This window comes from Varroa jacobsoni, unplaced genomic scaffold, assembly GCF_002532875.2.
Source record: "Varroa jacobsoni isolate VJ856 unplaced genomic scaffold, vjacob_1.0 scaffold_290, whole genome shotgun sequence".
NCBI classification, from domain to species: Eukaryota; Metazoa; Arthropoda; class Arachnida; order Mesostigmata; family Varroidae; genus Varroa; species Varroa jacobsoni.
This window is the reverse complement of record NW_019213192.1, coordinates 205264-224951: the sequence shown is the minus strand read 5'-3', so window position 1 is coordinate 224951 and position 19688 is coordinate 205264. Positions and strand designations below refer to the sequence as shown.

The following is a 19688-nucleotide window of genomic DNA, read 5'->3' as shown; positions in this document are numbered from 1 at the left end:
GTTATTGTTGTCGCTGGCGATGTCGTTGTCGACAATTTTGATGCTGTTTCTTTTTCTGTTCTAAAGTAATTTCATTCGACTACCGGAGGTGATACCGTCACGGCTGCCGCTGCAACCACTGCCAGTAACACCGTCACATAAATCGTCGCTTTTCCAGAAATCGACAAGATATCGCGCCATACACACAGAACACAGATAGACATACAAAGCACCGGCGCTGGTGGCGATTTCTAATCGCGACCACCCCGCCCGGCCGCCCCATCGCCTGCCCAATGGACCACCGATGATCGCGCCGGAACGCCGGCCGACGGAGCAGAACTGAATCTAGTGGATTTAACGCCGGTCCGTTCGTTCTCTCCGAAAGAGAAAGATCAACCGAAACGAGCACCGTGATGTGCGTGACTTTTGACGAGACCTTTCCTCCTTTCAACCTTCCTCCTTAGCCCCCCTCCATTTTTTTCTTCGTTTTCCGTTCAAACGTTTCCGACAGTTCTGTCTTCTGAATAGGATCGCTGCCGATCATCCTGCTCTCTCTAGCACCATCCCCGAGTGCCTGATTTTCCTGCTTATAAACTGCTGTCCATAACACGGACCATACCACAGTAGCAACAGTGGCAGCGCCGTGTACCATGCGCGCTTTCCCGCTCCCCCATATTTTGGCATAAATATCTTCTAGCTATGAAAACCCATCACTGACAGCTATCATCTATGTACGTAGACATTAAGCATCGATTACTGGAGGGGGAAACTGCCGAGGAACTATGGGTGCGAGAGGAGTGGAACAGCACATGGAGAGAAGAAGGACGAGGGGGCGGAGGGGATAACATGGACGTATTCAGGGGGTCAAATGGATAAAAAGAAAGGCATCTTATCCCATTTTTTATTTCATATCCTCGTATCGATCGATAAATTGTGCTCAAAGAGCATCAGCAACATCATCATCGTAGACATCATGGTCATCATGTTCTCCAGAACGGCAACGCTGGCGGCTGTACTAAGCCGCTACGGTTCCACTGTGTTGGCAAAATAATAATAGTGATAAGTGGATGACGGGCGAAACTGGACGGATGGACGCCAATCGGAGAAGGAGAGAAAGGAGGAGGAGGAGGAGGAGGACGCATCTCTCGCGGACAGAGTATTACTGACATCAACCACTAACACAGCAGCAGCAGCAGCAACAATAAAGCAGCGGTCGGGGTGGCTTGTCTGTCTGGCCTGGTGCCTACATGCGCTGTCCACAATCGATCGGCCTTCTAGACATTTTCACTAGAAAATTCGATTCAAATTTATGGCGTTTCCATGAACGCGCACAACAGGCGCTACTGTTCGCCACCCTTTGTCATCAGCAGCGCCATCATCGCCGTCACTACAACTTCGACTTCAACGATCACTGTCGCCGTTAAGACTAATGCTGCTGCTACAGCCGGCGCTACCGCGGCGCCATGGCCGTAGACACCATCTTCATGCGCTTCCATGGACGGACATACACAGACACAGAGATTTCTGCCAGCGGCAGCGACAGTACGCTGAACTACTGCCGTTTGCCACCGCTTGACGACGACTGTGTGGCTTCGTCGTCATGGTTTTATTTTATCTTCATGTATTTTTCGTTTCTTCTTATCCGCGTTCGTATGCGTTGATGTGTGTGTCTGCCTGCCAGCCAGCCAGATAGTCGGGCTGTATGTTTTCTGCGTGTGTCCCTTCTTTTTCGCCTTCGTAATACCACCACCCCTTCTGAACGAACGACGATGCCACTGGCGACGTTTGCGTCGACTCGTTATGCTCGAAGCTTGACCCGCCCGTTCCGTCTGTTCCGCGGCACGCGCGAGCTCAAGTAATCTCGTGGAGCTGAATTTATGACGAGTGTGAGAGTACGCGAACAGATGTGTGTTCGTGTAATGGTGGCGTACGTCGATGTCATCGTTTGTGTTCAAGTCTAATGTTTTGAGAGGCAGCGATGGACGACATCTAACCGAAATTCTCTATGACTGCACAAAAAAGGACCCCGGGAAGGACCCCAGCGGTTCTTGCTGATGGGTCGAATGCGGTTCATCTTCGACAAACAGCAACGTAGTCATCGTACCTTAGACACTTCTCAGAAGGAGCAGCTCGGGCACGCAAGACGAACTTACTACCGTAGCTACGAGACCGTCATCGTTGTTGTTATCAGAAAAAGTGTTGAAGGTAACGTTAAGAACTGCAGCACAACTCAGAAATGGAAGATGACAATATAGAGTGGTGGGGAACGAGGCTTCAATATAACTCAAAATGCTGGTACTTTGATTATATGTGTTGTAACTAAATTTCAGCTCATGAGGCGGGGTTTTTCGGCTTGGCCTTTTGCAGCATAACACACTCAATCACCCATCCATTTATTAGATTGTCAAAAGAGTAATAGCTTGAAACTGGTTACGTACGCGTATTTTGAAATAAGCAATACACTCTTAGGTCTCTAGATGTTCAGTCTGACCACAAGGATGAGGATGGCAGGTTATTTGACAAGCCTTATATTTGTCAAATAACCTGCCAGCAAAACATCTGTTTCATTGCCAATTGGTCTACTTTTTATAAAAATACACAGTAACGAATACGTTATGGCTTCAGTGCCCAACTATTACGCAGCGCAGTGTCCTAAAGTCAGAAATTATCAGGATTTTGGTTACAGAGTGCAACGTAGTTATGTTGCAAACGTGTTCTAACTTTCTTTCTCTTTTTTCAGACGTTCGAAATTTTAAGTTTAGATTTTATAAAGTGTAAGTTAATTTGTTTCAGCTTGTATTTGACGGACATCGGCCTTAATAGTACATTCAAAATCTGTTCGATTACTAATAAATACAGGTAGTCGAAATGTACGTACCCGCTTTGGAAAACACTATTTTTCCGTCTCTAACGGGACAGTTTCGGGGAGTTTCTTCGGTTTTTGCCCTGTCCATTAGATGAAGGAAGGAAATACTGCCTCGTTAGCATCCAGCTGTAATGAGGAGGTGAATGCAATAGGTTTTCCTTCACCTTACTGTACCTTCCCTATCTGTTAATTAAATCAGCGTATAGTTTATTATAGCCTGATAGAGCCTTTAGCTTTGTTCCTAACTTTTCTTGTTCTCGTCAATTGAACTTGTGAATTTTAATTAAATACTATAGAATAGCGACGCTGACAAAAGGCACAGTCCCGTAAAAAAAAAACCCTATTTGTTAAATGCGTTTTAAAATGATCCGCTTCTTTAGAAAGTTAAAACTGCACATTGATAACTTACTTATGGAACATAAGCACAGACCTTTTTGACGAAAAACAAGATTTCTGCTCAGGTAATCTGTAATGCGCAAACACGTCCAACAATAGACTGACCTTAGGGATCTTTTTAATAAAAATCTATAACGACATTATTATACTATGTAACTGTTCTCACTTGTAAAAATATGTAAATATTGTCTCCAAAGAGGCGATTGTTTGCTTACCAAGTTTATTGTTTTTGTTACATCGCCATATCTTAGCAGCTAGCTGAATTAATTTCGAACAGATTATCACATAGTAATATTTTAGGTTATCCAGACGTTCCTAAAAATTCACTCCAAAGAAAAGCTGGCAGCGATCCCTTGCCGTCGACAACAGTCTGAAGAAAAACAGTGTTACGTACCATCAACCGGCTTAACTTGATCGAAACACAAATTATTAATTAGACATCTACTCTTGGCCTATCGAGTTGCCTCCGTCGCTCCTGTTAGCCGCTCACAAATGTCCTCATGAAACCGATAGGGCTCTCCCGACACCGAGGCGCCAGCTATATTTTTGGCCAATGACCATAGGTTTTTGTTATTACTATCATTACGTTTGTATATTTAACCTTTCTGCTACTGTTATCAATATTGTTATGTTAGTGTCATCACTGCTGACTTCGTGGTGGCCGTTGTTATTGCTATTGTTACTACCATTATTATTACTAGTAAAACCAAATAAAAAAAACTTTACTTCCTGTTAATCTTTTACTCCGTACAAGATCATTAGGAAAAGCTCGATTACTTCGCGTTCCCCCAGCTTAGCTATATATATATATGTGTGTGTGTTTCTGTAGTCGATAGACGTGTGCGTGTTGTTCCATCGCGGCGCGGTCCGAAGTGTTCTGTTGTCGTGACGACAGCAACAGCAGGAATAGCGGCGTTTACGGCAAGATCCATTATGTTCAGCCTCACTTAACTCGAGCAGGAAGCGGTGAACTGAATTAAGTGAAACTCGTAACCAACCAAATGAGAGGCTCTACTAGCAGCATTGTCTGTACGCATCGTTTTTAGGGTAAACACCGTTCAATTGCTTCTTTGAGATCTTCTTCGAGTAGGACAGAGATTTTTATATTCTTGTTCTTTTTCGCTTGTTCCGCGAGAAACGTCGGCGCGTCTGGTAGGACGGCGTCGGTTCGCCGTTACGGCGAAGACCATGGCTTCTCGTTGCTGGCGATCATCTTTATCAGACATACAGTGGAGTTTAATTTCCTCGTATATGTGTAATGACACAGCGTGAACACGGTATATCCCTTTGCCGGTCTTTACGTATAGTGCGTGCGTGTTTAAATCTCTGTCAACTCATTCGTATGGTGAGACAGTACTCTAGGGCGCGCTATGTGCTAAGAAGGCGAGCCTGTTGAATGGACTTGTATTCGATGAAGGCAATGCGGCAAGTGCCGATGTTATTTTTGCGGCCATTTTTGTTGTTGTCGTCGTTGCTACTGTCGTTGTAGTTGTTGATGATGGCTGTGGTTCGTTGAAAATAGCAAAATGACTGCTCGTAAATAGTATCGCTTGCCAGCAATCGCTTAGAGAAGAAGGGATTCATGGAGGAGCCGAAAGATGACCACACCAGCAGCTGCCAGCTATATCAGGTTGATGTTATCGGCACTGCTGCACAAAGGACGGACCGTTCGAGTAATCCTCAGTAGTATAGTAAAATGAAGTGCGTGTGCCATTGAACTAGATGACAATTCTATACTATTTACGGATAGCCTAAAAGTTTAGGATTGGAGCCCGGATTCGCTCTCTACTCACTAAACGAATTGTACGTTTCTGTGTCACGTAAACGTCGCCCGCTTTATCTGGTCCTCGCTTTATATTTGCTATACTGATTCTAAAAATTAGTTTCCCGAACGTTCAGCAGTTTTGTCATCCGTTATTGCAATTGGCGTTGTGCGCCATATTGAGCTGAAAAATCAAACGTATGGTCTGGCACTCGGCTGGTCTGGATCACTGTCTGACGCTTCTGCGAATGGGTCGCTATGAAGGGGGCCATTGTATCGTATCAAGCAGACGTTCGAGTCGATATCTAAGCTGACAAACGAATGCGCTTGGAACACTTTAAAGGTAATACGTTTTTGTTAGTCCGTCGTCGATCGTAAATAAACGTTTTTGTCGATTCATTTTCATTTCTTTTTGATGCGTGCGTATTCATAAAATATGCCTCTGTTTTTAACCAATTACTTTGTAGGCAGCTGCGTCTGAAATACGTTAGGAAGGTCGAACATTTTTGCCAGCCGACGTATGTGATCAAAAAATATAACTGGGATAGTTACGGGAAATGTTGGTGGTCAATAAAAGTTCTTGTTGAACACAAGTTAAAGTATCGTGGGGTTTCCAAACTCGCAGATCATTTCAGTTTTCTGGAGGAAGAATGCGATCGCAGCTCAGTAGATTAGACAGACGTCCGTGATGATGTATATAAATTTGAACTGAAAAAAAAAAAAGAAACAGAATGAAATCCAAAGCAATTACTCAAGCAGGTGTACGGCGTGCCACAGAGCCCATGTCCATTGGTAGGTGGTATGACACAACGCGCTTGCCAACGCCCGTGGCGTTGTTGAAGTTTTCATCGATGCGAGCCACTAATCACTTAGCTTGATAGATGCACGATCAGACCCCTGTTTCGGTTGGCAGGCGATGATATACATGGTTTTTAGAAATACCTGATCTGATCCGGGCTGTAACGGCATAGGCATAAGTACGAAGTGCCTGCTTCGAAGCGTGATTGTCAGCCAGGCGGGTGCCGCCATCAATTCTTAACGACGCTCATTTGGATGGTTTCTACTTGTCATGTTGCCTTCTATCAAAATGGTGGGGACACGATCGCTGCCCAGACCTTCGATGTTGCTTTGCTCCGATTACATTGTAATCGTATGATAGTTAACAGCCGTACCTCTAAAATTTCGGTGTTGTGATCGTTTCAGTTAGGCAGGTTAGCACATTTCAGTGTTTCATTACGCGCGCACATTTGGTTTGCTTTTTAAAAAGAAGCCGAAACAGAATAGACCTCCCGCTGTCTACAAGGCTGACATCTTGCTACTGCTGCTAGGTTTACTAGGTGTGTATATATATATATATATACGGTCTGTTTGTGACTTTTGAATGTACACTACATAGTTTATGTAGCACAGTTTGAATTATCAACATTTTATCAGTTGGCAGGCTATGGAATATTGATCGTTCTTTGATGTCTCGTCAAAAAATCATAAAAGAAGATTCCGGGCAACTGGGTCGACCGTGATCCTATAATTTGAGATTTAAACACTAATTCGTTACACATTCAAGTATCAGATATCTTCACATATCGATCAATCAAATGTTTGTTTGTTAGATTGTTAGTAAACCTAAATGTTTACTAATAGTAACATTTAGATGTAAGTAACTATAGCTTTTCTGAACAGAGACCTGGTGTTGATTTGATGATTGAAGAACTACGACGACTTTCTAAGCCATAATAAGAAAAGGCTTAATGTGCTTTTTTGCTAACATTAGTAGGACATCTTGATTTTAAGTATGGTACGTCGTAGCTTCAAATCGTAATTTAGGAGGCCTAGATGATATGCTTAAATGTAGACAAATTGCCACTCGGTGCAACCGGACGCGGCCCTCCATTTCAAGGTTCAATGTTGTTGACACTGAAAAAGCGGATGATGAATTAATTTTGTCCAGTGTAAGGCTGCTTGGATTAGGAGGTCGTAAAGCGAACCCGAATTTTTAAATGGGCTAAAGACGGTAAGGGAAATTCAGCCAGAACCTGCCCTTTGGTCACCTACAAAGATTCACGAAACGTATTTCTATAAATATTCTCTGAATCATACTTTATTTTACAATGGAGAGCAAGAGAAAGATCCATTAGAAAAATCTTGTAAATGTTAGTTTACAAGCAAAGGGACCGCATTTGATTTGTTATTTGTGTTGACCTATGCTTGGTTTAGACATAGTCTAGTTTAGTAAAACTCTGCTTTACATACACATTTAAAATAAGCAGTCAACCCTGATAGTAAGAGAACAGAACCTTTCACTATGCTATTGTTTGTAGAAAATATTTTTAAAAAGCTGTACGGGAACGCTACAAGTGTTTGGCGTTCGCCAATCAAGACAATTCTACTTGCTCTCGTGGGCATGGATAGATTCGTTGTAGGGACTATACTCACTTTTCACATATTGAATTTTCATCAGTTTACGAACGGTACCTCGTTACGTTTAGCTCTCATTGTTAATAGCCGTCAATACAAACATGAAGGATCGTTTGTCCAATTGGAATCATGTAACGTACATACACACGAATAGAACCCCGATATGTGCATAGAAGACGGCGCCCGACATCGCCTATGCTGGAAATAATTGTGGAGTAACAATGACTGCCACTAGCCTATGCCGAAGAACCGCTTGCTCATACAAGCGGTTCTTCGGCAGGATAGGCAAATTCAGTGACTTCGTATGAATTAGCCGCAACATAAAGAAAATCGTATGGAAACCCAGTTACAATGATTATAAGCTTCTTATTGGTTGAAGGTTGAAGTGGAAAGCACTGACATAACAGTTAACCTGCAATCTTTGACAATGGCCATTTACCTTGTCTAATGAATGAACTGGCTATCTATTCACCGTGTAGGCTTGCAACGATGCAGCGAGCGTAGCACCAGTATAGGAATGAACAAAAAGAGGTACGCGACGCTAGCTGTCCTATTTCGTCCACGGATCGTACGGTCGACATATAGCGCGCGCCAGAACAAAGCTCTTAACAATCGTGACCAACATGTTGCGTAAGTGAGGCTATCGCCCGGCTGTAGTTAACCGTGACTGATTGACACGTGTGCGTGCGAACGCGTGGCTCGTTCTGGTGGTCTATGCGGCGGGGGGTTCTCAACAGCCTCTGCCATTCAGGAGTAAAGGGCGGATTAGGTTATCAACGGCTTCCTACTACGTTGTGCTCTTCCACTTATACGGATTCAATGATAGATCAGCGACTCCGTGCAAAGGCGTTAGGTGCTGCAGTTCCAGATATACTAAGTAGTTCCATGTCGACCCTTAACTTCAATTCGTACAGTCGTATACACACTCGATATAGTTGAAACTTATGCTGTTATTTAGAACTTCTATGCCTTATAACAATCGTATCATAATTCGCGCTGCGATTTCTATAAATGTCCAGCATCCCATAACACGACTGTCTTATACGACTCATCGCTATTGAATGAGTAATCGAGTGGCTTAACTTCTGTCATGACGTAATTAATAACAGTGGCCACTAGAGATCTGTTACTCGGCCTTAAACTACACGGGAGAAGTACTGAGTGGATCAAGTCACAAATTGTTTCCATTCACGTATGCAGGGACCGACTTTGCGGGCTCTATTCATTGTCGCCGACAAATGCAGAAGTTATATTGGGTTACTTGTTTACGCAATCATTTGAATTATATTGAATATAACGAACTTTGGATCCATGCATTCGCTACCATCGGACAAAAACAAGGGTAGCGACTGACCGCTCTTCGAAGGTTATGGCTCCACGTCCTGCGGATTCACTTTTTGGCTACCCCGTTTCATACACTCAACCGGCGACAGTGAAAGGCAGACGGTACCTTCAGAAGCCTTAGATTTGCTGAGCTTCAATCGAGAATGTATTCAAAGAGATGGCTTCATCAATCGACGATGCTAAATGGTTTTCGAACTCTTCACATAGCGATCATTCAGAGTTCTGCTAATCTATGAAGCCACGCAGAAAGTAGGCGATTAAAAAAGGTAAATCATGCTCCTACTTCCCCCCGAACATACACTGGCCATTAGCTCATTTTATGGCCTTACCCGACGAAAAAACAATCGATCTCAACAAAGTTCATGTACTACTCACTTCTCTAACCGTCAGCAATATAAAAGGTTTATTCAACTGTTACATTAGCTAGAAGTGAATTAAGCTAAATAAAGGTAAACTAAGAGATCTATACTTGACACATTTACCTATTTACTCTGGAGATACCGATCTAAAGAAGACTTGGTTTCGGCACAACTAGTATATATGCGTTTCTTGCTCGTCACCTGTATTCTCTTTCAAAATGAAACATTATCCCTCGCCTATGCTCGTGGGGGTCGTCCAAGAATATGAGAAATTAATCAGCGTACCTCACATGAAATCCACGATTCGGTTTTAAATTACGCGCGTAAAGTTGCCCTATAGTCATTTTACTGAATGGATGAACTGTGTTCTACGGCGATACTTACATACAATCAGGGCCGACACTCAGTAAATAAGTGTAGTTTCTGCGTGCACGCTGGGGATCTATTGAGGATTGATTAGTAAAAGGCATTCGAACGAACGCAGTGAAAAGGCAAGGTGCACCAGGGTGCCCTTTTGTAACGTGCGAAGGTTCTGATCATCGCTCTATACGGGTCACGTACGTAGGTTCTCCTACCAGAACTGATTTCAGTTCAACAGACTGATGCACATCATTGGGTAACAAAATTATCACAAATTGTTTAGTACAGGATGATAACCATTGGGTGACACCCTATAAAATCAACACAGCTTACATAATTTATGCTAGTTACCTACAGGCGATATGTGTGTCGGCGCCCAAGTTAGTAATCGGCGTCTAATTGTCCAAATACGTTTCTATTAAAAAGAATATTGAATTCGTGCGATTAGTTTAAGTGGCTAAATGGAGCTAGCTTGTCTCCTTTTCCCCTTGTCGCGCTGCCGTTTCTCCTCTCGTTTGTTGCAGCTCGCGGATGACGGAATCAGACTCGCGCTCACTTATTTGCCCTCTTCTCTCTCCGAAAAAAAGGCAGAAGTAAAGACGAAGCAGATGCTTGTGGCACCTCACAGCAGATTCATCAATTCGAATCAGTGCGACGGATTCAAACGTTCCGCCGCAGAATCGAAGTATCCGGGAGTGAGTTGTAGGAAACACCTAAACAAGAAAAAACGATGGGGAGGTGCGAGAAGGGAAAAAAGAGAAAGGGCGGTGCAGTCGGCGTTTGTTGTTTGTGACGGGGCAAGTGCTTTGCCATTGCGGCTAGTGAAAAAACGAAGTAAAGCAAAACGAAGTAAAGCAAAAGGGAGTAAAGGAAAGAGAAAAGCATGAGGACGCTGCCGAAGGAGCAGCAATAGCAGCAGGAAAGTGTTTTGTGTAGTATTTGTCGGTTGTCCTGTTGAGTCTATGCGCGCGTATGACAGGGGGCCGCTCATTCACTGTTTCACTTTTGGTTCGTGCGTTTTTTTTTGAAGATGAACGGATTGTTCTTGCTCGACTTCCTGGTCGTCCCTTTCTTTTCTTTTGATTCTTCTGCAACTAACTTCCCCTACGTCCTCCCTAAAGTCTCTCATGCCTCGACAGTCGTATCTTTTCCACTCGCAGCTTCTAGGCGCCGCGGCATGGCATTCGGTTGGATCTCCAAGCATGCCTGGAGGGAATGGGGAGAAGGACAACGCCAAGGGAACAATTCGAAAAAAAAGCGAAGAATCTATCTCATACTTTAGCCCTGGCGCTCTTTTCCTCTCACTTTTCAAAATTGAGCCTAACAGAAGCCTGCGATAGCAGTAGCGGCGGCAAACAGTCGCAATGTGACGCGACAAATGATGCCTGACTCGTTGGGGGGGGGGGGGGTAGTAGCAGGACCCGTTTAGACAGATGCTGCGTTCCGGTATTTCCGCCAGAGCTGCTGCTACTGCCACTGCTGCTCACTTACTGTGAGTCTTTGTGGTTTGCGCCGAGGCGGCCAGTGTGCCGAATACCTTCGCCCCTCGACGCGCACCGGTTGCAACGGCCACTACAGACTTCACGCTGCGACGATGACTGTACAGCCGCAATTCTCGCTGCTGCTTCGGGTAGGAGTGCCGAGGACCACCGGTAGACGGACCTCTGCGTGCAGTTGCTTCAACTGGCGCATACCCCCCGAACCATTCACTCCCCCTATGTTCCTGCTTCCCATTTTCCTTTAGCCCTCGACTATAAGTAATGGAATCGAATGGATCTTTCTTGCCTCGAGCAGGCGTAACGTAGACAAGAAGAACGGGCAAATCAGGGAGCAGCTCGAAAGAGAAGAAAAAGCTTACTGTGGGTCCACCTAAGAACGCCACGGAAGAAACGACAATGCCTGTCGTTTGATTTAGCTCTTGAATCCCCCGACCGACATCTCGTCTTTTACAGCCACAAGATTCAAATCGAAGGTCGAGACACGTCTGCGCTGCCGAAGATTTCCATGGGATGGACGAAGGATGGGCTGGAACGATAAGAATGGGTACATCGGGCAGACACAGGATAGAGGGGTTCTGCGGGAAAGGGCAGGAGGTTTGAGATATACGAAAAGAAAACGAAGGTTGCTTGCTAACGTGTTACGCCAAATCAAGACAAATAGAAGCAAAACCCAGATCTCTTCAAGCTATCATGAACGAAATAAGAAGGGCGGCCACTTCTAAAGAGATCTAGGCGAAATGAAGAGCAGATACGGTGCAGAGTTCGCTAAACCGACGACAAAACACGTCAATAAGAGGAAAAGAAAGGTTCGCAGAGGAACACTTGTGGCTTGTTGCTTTGCCAACCAGCGGATGCTCTTGAGCGAAAAGAGCGGACAGGGCATACCAATTGTGCTGAAGGACCCTTTGCCCTAAGTGTGTGTTAACGGTGACGAAGGTGACGCAGCAGCATGAAAAAATATATCTACTGTTAACGCCTTCGACATATTGATTGGATAATTGATTCATGTTTTCCAGGTCCTCTCACCTCAATGTGCACATAAATAGTTACCATTCAGAAATGCCAAATGTCGAGTAAGTTGAAATTCATCAGGAGACGTAGATCATTTTGATTAACGAGATTCATTTTCAATCGATTCTCGAAAAAATTTAAGGCTTTATTAGGTCATTTACCAGGTTCATATATAGAGTGCTTGTTGAATTTGCGAATATGGTTTCTTTATTTAGTGGTTCAAATTAGATATATAAGGTCCATAAGGTCAGCGATAGGCTCAGTAAAGTATCTTTTTATCCCCTACTTCCTAGAAGAATACATTTTCACTTTCTGGTCCCAACGTGTGATCAAAAAAATCGCATTTAATTGCGACATATATAGAAAGCTAACTACTAAAATTTAGTTGAGGTGCTAAATTTGCTATACATAAAAAAAAAAACAGTGCATTTGATGCGCTGACAAAATGCTTAGTATACGGCGCAGTGTGCCGTATTTTTATATACTTATAGATGACGTTTTCCTTCCGAAAGCAGACTGACTTCGAATTAGAAAACTACTTCAAATTTCAAGAGCGTCAAGTGCGCGCCAAGGCCTAGCCCGAGAACAATGCCGATGCCTGCGAGCTATTTTCCCATCATTTGCGCGTCGAATCGTTTTCATCCGTTCTTCCGCCGAGCATTTAATCTCGTTTTTCCGTGCAGTAGATGTCAGCCTCCTCCATGATGGCCGTCGCGCGTCGCTTGTCTGACTGTCCACTAAAGACTGCGGACCCTTTTACACTTACGCAAGATCTTGTCGGTTGGCTTATATGTCTACTTGGCAAGTCTGTATAGGTCGCCGTGGAAGATCTCGTTCGCCATGACCATCTCTATCCGTCGCTGGCTGGTTGGCTATCTAAGGCCATCTTACAAGCGAGGCCGGACGCACGATTCGGCTAGTCAGAGTTTTACGCCCCGGCATTGCCACGATCAAGAGCCCACCAGCAGCAGCTAACGCACAAGAGAAAAAGGCGAACCTCCCATCCGTTGCCGTTCTGTGGAATTTGCCTTTTTAGATTTTCGTCCGTCGTCAGCGCTGTCATAGAGTCGCTTTTCTATCGAGCATCATCTGCCCTCCTCGATTGCTTTTCGTCGTTACTCACCCCATCCTGAGAGGTGTTTTGGATCTTTACACAATAGCTTTTCAACTATACTCGCCTAAATTTGACGCTCAGCTATCCCATAGCTTTGATTCTTTTTACACAATTAGTGAAATTCGCACCGTGATAAACTACCTCTGTAACGACTACTGCACAGAGGCAACAAGGAGCAGTTTGGGGCATTAGATATCGCGGCAGGATGTAAATCAGGTAAGATGTTGCAAAGATCCCCGAACAATGTAATTAATCGGTTAAAAATAAAATACAACGGATTTACTGTGTTGGCAAAGGTTAAGAAACACTGGAAAAGAGTTCAGAGAGCAAATCGTCATCGCAACAAACGATTACCTTGACTTCATTTTTACCTTTTTCTTTGCACACTAAGATATATGTTTCCGTCAAGCCTTAAGCTGTTAATTAAGAACACCAAAAATATTCAGTGGTGCTCAATTATTTAGCATATGTTCACACAATAAACGAGTATACGCTGCGCAGTGTTGCATGCCGTTTGCTATTGTTCGGGAAACTATGAAAATCATGAGAATAGCAACTTCACAGTAATACCGTACGTAAAACCCAAGGACATTTATTTAGGACAGTGAGCCCTATCGGAAAAGCTAAACAATAAAGGTGTACTTGTAGTTCGAGATAACCGTCAACACAAGGGGAGTTCTGTAGTAGTTCGACAGTTTCTCATTTTTCCCTGTCTGCCTAGAGAGAGAGAGAGAGAGAGAGAGAGAGAGAGAGAGAGAGAGAGAAAGAGAAAGGTCTTGACAGTCCACCGTTTGCTACTGGGTGTTAGATACTAGTTGAGAGAAAAAACGGGCATCCCCTTCTCCCCCTTAGAGACCTGTCTGTCGTGCCCTAGAGGGTGTTAGCAGCCACCGCAGCTTCAGGGCTATACATAGCTGATCGTGGCTGTGGGATACCGAGCGAATGTAAGGTAGTGAAGGGCAGGGGGTGGAAGTGGAACGAGTTCAATGGGGGTCCGCCGAACAAGGCAAGAAGATGGCAGGCGGCCGGACCGACCCTAACACCCGACGGAGCCGTCGGCGGCGGTGGACGTGGGACCCACTGTACAGGGCGCGAGGTGAGTGCTGTCAGATACAATTTGCCCTCAACAACCTCGGTAAGTGCCACGCAATGACGGATTTCACCCCCAACTCCGAGTGGGAAGAAAGTGGGGTGGTGGGCTTTTGATGGAGACGCCGCACTGTTTAGAAGATATGGCGCCAAGCAAGCGAAAGCTGACTTAGAAGGATCATATGTTTGGGACTCGAAAGAATACATAAAATTCATATAGAAGCCCCTATTTCGCTCTGTTTCTGCTGCTAATAACAACTGTAGCACCATGCAACTAATATAGGTTGAGTCTATTTCTCTTTAAAATGAAGAAGAACGAAATAATTTATAACAATTTAAGGTTTATGCTGTGATCACTGTAGTGATTAAATAGTTTTCTATAAACAAGATTTTTTACGATCTCTAAAAGTGGGTTTCTTAAAAGAGAAGCTTCCGACCAATCGCCAATAATATTTGGAAAAAATACTTTGCCTTTATTTACAGTCAAAATCCCAATCAGTACCCACATATTTATGTATTGTACTTTAATTAGCTGTATTAAGAAACCAAATTTGTGTAAACAATTGCAGCCTGTTTAAAACACGATAGCATGGCGAGAACTATGACAAATCGAAATAAATCAGTTATGGCTCTTCATGGCAGATGGGCTGTCCGCTAGTATTACTCACCTGGGTTGCGTTTATTATGAAGTTTCGATTTCTTAAAAATGAAAAATGCCGCGCCGTGGCAAATCTTACTCAAAACTCCAGGAGCACACAAACGGGTGGTAAAATTTCGACTATATCGCGATAGTGGTAGAACACTACGGGACAAATTTACGTCAGCAAAAGTAATACTAAATAACGCAAGTACAGAACATTCGGAAATTATACAATGGGATCGCAAAGAGAAATGTTTATCACAAAGTAGCACACCCAGTACTTTATTTTTAAAAATTCTTTTGTAGGTTTAAGTAATTTTATATATTCGATTGTATCTATCGAGCTACTTCTTTGCGAAACTTGTATCTGCCTTGCTTTGCCCTTCAAGTTCGGATCGATGTGCTTGTTTTTTATTCGTTTATCCTGAAAAATACTACAAATTAATAATATTAAGTTTTCAGGCTGTTCATAACTTAAGTGTCCTTTCATAAAGGACTAATTTGCTTGAGGGACTTCTATGTACATACGTACACACAAACAAACGCGAACGTAATAAAGGCTTTATACGCATATTATTTTGTAGCACTGATAACAGGTGGATAATGTTAAGGAAGCTGTAGGGACTAGAAAGTCAATTATTTGATAGATTCTCGTGTTCCGGACGTTTTTTTACACCCATAAGGAGTCCAACATAAATAGTAAGCTTACAGTTTTAATATTCATATTGAGTAACAGGAGAACCGCGTTATCACTGCACCATTTGCTATAGCAGTGTTTTTCATACATCCCTCACTTCTTATTATTTAATCATCCTTCACAGGGAGGCTCGGAGAGTAAAAAGAATCCACATAAAGGCGGAAAACTAAGCTTGTGTCGAGGCCCTTTTTTCTTTTGCTAGCTGCGGGCGCACCGATCAGTGGTTTCAGTGAAGGAAAAACAGCAGTGGCGATGTTCGTTTCCCAGCCTCAGAAAGAGGAACGATTCGCGTCGGCGCCGACGGAGCTGCGGTGCTGGACGGGTTCCTCTGAGCCACCCGTAAGTTATCCGACCCGCGGGCCACACAAGCTGGGGGTCGCTGCGAATGCGAGATAGCGCATACGCTCAGCCATACCCTCAGAAGCCATCCGTCCGTCCCTTGGTTCCTTCCCATAGTTCTTACTCAACTGTAGCCTACATGTAAGCACCCTCATGCTCGTCGCTGAAAATAGTCGCAGCTATCCCTCTCACGCATATGCGCACTCACACACATAGAAGTGTCCTAATTAAAGATAATAATTCTTCGTCTTTTCTCGCTAAGAGACTATTTTTTCATTTGGTTGTCTTCAGCCACCCAACTTGCTACTTCATCGTTCTAATCTATCGGTCAGAGGAGACTGGACATGTCGGGATGAGGAGGGGTAAGGAGGAGCTAACTAAGCACCACCGAGGGGTGTACTTCCCCTGAAAGAGCAAGGATACTAGCAATTGACATTGAAAATACGCTCTACATGCTTGAAAGCGGATAGTCGATCTTATACTGCTAATGTTTATTTAAGACATAAAAATAATAGGTTGACAGTAAGGATTAAAGGTCAAGGCATTTGCTCAAACCTTTCTATTGTTCATAACCTACACGTGATTAAAAAGCTGTCTCAGTCCTGAAAATCGCAGAAACCATTATCAAAAACTGAGACTTACGCCTTGAGACTGAAGCAACTCTGCCAATACGTGCATGGCATATTTACGCTTCCAAGTCGTACCGCAACTACTAATATGCAATAAAACATGAGAACCCAGCGTTTTTAACCAGACATACATATAAAGGTAATTTTTAATTAAATTATTCATATTGTAAAAATCAATTAAGAATAATTCCAAGCTTGTAAACGGAGATTTAGTTTGCAATAATTAGAGTATGGACGTGGAAGCTATGTCTCGGTATTACGGACTCGAGATTAACAAATAATAAGCACGTTTATTTTTATATATACCATTCTGCATCTGCCGCTAGCCTCATTCCAGTGGGGGCTTGGCCTTTTAAGCTACGGCATCGAGAACATATAGCACATTTAAGAAACACAAACGGTATTATTATTGATTGGTTTAGATGGTACTGCGGAGGCTAGTACATATGAGATTATTTCGTCATATTTAAAGGTTTGAAATGGGTATGAAAGAAATCAGGAAGGTCTCTTAGGGGGTCCGATTCCAGCTATGTACACAGATGCTATATAGGTTCAACTGTTAACAATTTTACTGACAGTCATAGAAATCTGTTCGATACGAACGTCGCCTTTTCGTTAGTCTGAACAAGTTTTGCGCATTAAATGACAGATAAAGAAGTAACAATTTTGTTTGACAGTAAACGTTTATCTGCCAGATATGTTATTTTATTGCATCAGTTAATTATTTTAGATCTTAGCGTCTGTTACTTACGATTTTTTTTGACGACGGATACAGGTTCCGTAGGTAAATTTCTTTGTTGTTCACAAAAACGCCAGTCACAGTCTGTCAACAGCTTTTGCTTTTTACCGCGTGTTTTTTTTTTGTCATTAGTACATTCAGTCCTATAGTGTTAGCTAAATTGTAATATCTTGACGCGTTTTTGTCTTGACGCGTATAGAGCAGCGCACCGTATTTCACTGGTAATGCCTCATCAATCCGGTGAAGCTGCGAGGTAAGTGAGAAGCTGGAACTGCTTTGCCTCCTCTTTCACTTTTTTTCATTCGGTCTCAGTTTCTTACAATGCGCATTTAGGGCAGCAGTTCTCTAAAAAGGAGGAAAGAACGCTCGACCAGCTAGCTGTCTAAACGCATGGCTGGAGTCCCAGCATACGCATAGCGCTTAGAAATTACCGTCTGTGTATTTATTACTATTGCTTCCACGCTGGCTGTTCCTGCCTTCTTCTTATGCTTTTTGCTACCCTTACAGCCGTCGCCGTTGCGTATCGAAGTGTCTATGACACGCTCTCGTTCGCGGCTGGTGAGGCGCATAGCGGCGGTAGCAACCGTAGAAACGGCCTCAAAAGCAGGAGAAAAATGAGAGGGACGATGGACGGTGGCAGATTGGAATCTGGCAGTATGGTATTCGGAGATAGTTGGTGAGGCGCTGGACTGAAGCAGTGCCAGCGACTGCAGCAATAAATGGTGAGAAGTAGTGTTCACCGCTGCTGCTGTCGCCACTAAAGCCGCCGGTCGCCGATAGAGACACAAAATGGGGGCTTACGGACAATAAATAGCGAGGATTATTATATGCACAACGTGCGCGCTTTCTTTCTCCTCTCTCTCTCTCTCTCTCTCTCTCTCTCTCTCTCTCTCTCTCTCTCGCTAGCTCTCTCTCTCTCTTTCGTTCTCGAACCTGTTTCCGCGCTTGGCCAGCTGAAGCAATGGACTCACCCGCCGTTGTCTCTTCCGCACTCTCCTCTTCTCTCCTTCCATCTTAACTACTTCTCGATAGTCGCCGCCCGCCGCCACCAGCTAGCTGTAGGCTCTCTTCTATAGACGGCAGCGATGGCGGTGGCGAGTAAGGGTGCGCCCGCCAGGGCCTGGCTGCCGTTTGGGAGTGGCCTGGATTGAACGCGCCCTGACTGGCCGGCCGATCGGCTAGCCGAACAACCTGCCGGACGGGTGTTCCCTAAGAGCCCCGAATTGCCCCTAGCTGACTGACGGGCGTTCGAAGGGCAAAGCGGCAGAGCTTGAAGGAAATAGCGGCAGTAGTAGCATATGATTCATCGCAGTATGGCTGGAAGAGAGCTTAAGGAGATGAGCTTCTTTGGCTGCTTCCTCTGAACTTGCTAGCCATAACCGACTATCCACAGCTTTCGCCATCGAGCCGTCCAGTCAGGCAGCCATCCTCTCAGCAGTTACTCTCCTGGACGACGATTATCCACGATTACCGTCACCGCCATCGCCGCTCACCAGTAGAAGCGCTACGTGTTGCTGAAATTTAACTGGTTCATATTCGACGATTGCTCACTTTCTATTCATATATTTCCCCGTGGCTTGTCCCAGCTTACCTTAGCTTCCTCGGCAATCGATCGTTCCAATCGGAAAAGTCAGTATGCAAGCAAGTAAATCCTTCGCATTTCATCCTCATCACTCTCTTGTGCTGTTATTCATGGCATCTGGCTATTTCGTTACTTCAAGCAGAGGGATTGCTACATTGATGCTTTCGTTAAACCTCGCGGGTGGCGATGACAACCTGTCTCTGTTTAGTTGCACACTCTAATCGTAATGGGAAAAAATGGTACGTGCGATAAAAGAACATCCGTCCTGTATAACCATCGTAGTTGGGCGTTTCGTTCACGTTCGACATCGAATGCATCTTGGAGCATCGCTAGACAAAGGGAAGGCTTAGAATCGTGGCCTATAATAGTATTACTGAAAAAGGAAAGCTAACCAGAAATCCTTTCGTTAGACACACGACGACCACTACCGGTGTGCGTGTATGTAAAGCCGTACGTTGCCATTTTTGATTTTTCATAAGAATCGCCTTTTTTTCGTAGCCATAACGGGGAGCGCCAGATTCGCCAATGATAATAGAACTACAGTTTCCGATCATACATTTTATATTTTGCATGTATTCAAACGTACTTATTGTTTCGAATTAGTTCTACAACAAGCAGCTATGTGTTTTTTTTTTTGTTTTTTTTTTTTTTTTTTTTTTACAAAAAGGAATAATGCGAAAGTATCTTCATAACTGTTAAAACAGCGATTGTACTACGGCTTCTGTTGTTGTTCGTCGCCTGATATCGTCAAACGCGTCACCGCGGAAGATTGCAACGCCCGCCAACAACGCGTCTAAAAGCAAACAAGCTGCAAGCGTTGTGTCTCGATCGTTCAATGGGCGCAGTATCTCACTTCATTCTTATTCGA

General features: G+C 44.0%; 1 long non-coding RNA gene across 1 annotated transcript; it reads left to right on the top strand.

Annotated features, from left to right (window-relative positions):
• The first annotated feature begins 910 nt into the window (after window positions 1-910).
• On the top strand, window positions 911-16619 carry LOC111259069 (uncharacterized). The gene is made up of 3 exons (XR_002679405.2): window positions 911-5346; window positions 15656-16011; window positions 16162-16619. It is a non-coding gene; the product is annotated as an uncharacterized LOC111259069 (long non-coding RNA).
• Window positions 16620-19688: the final 3069 nt, after the last annotated feature.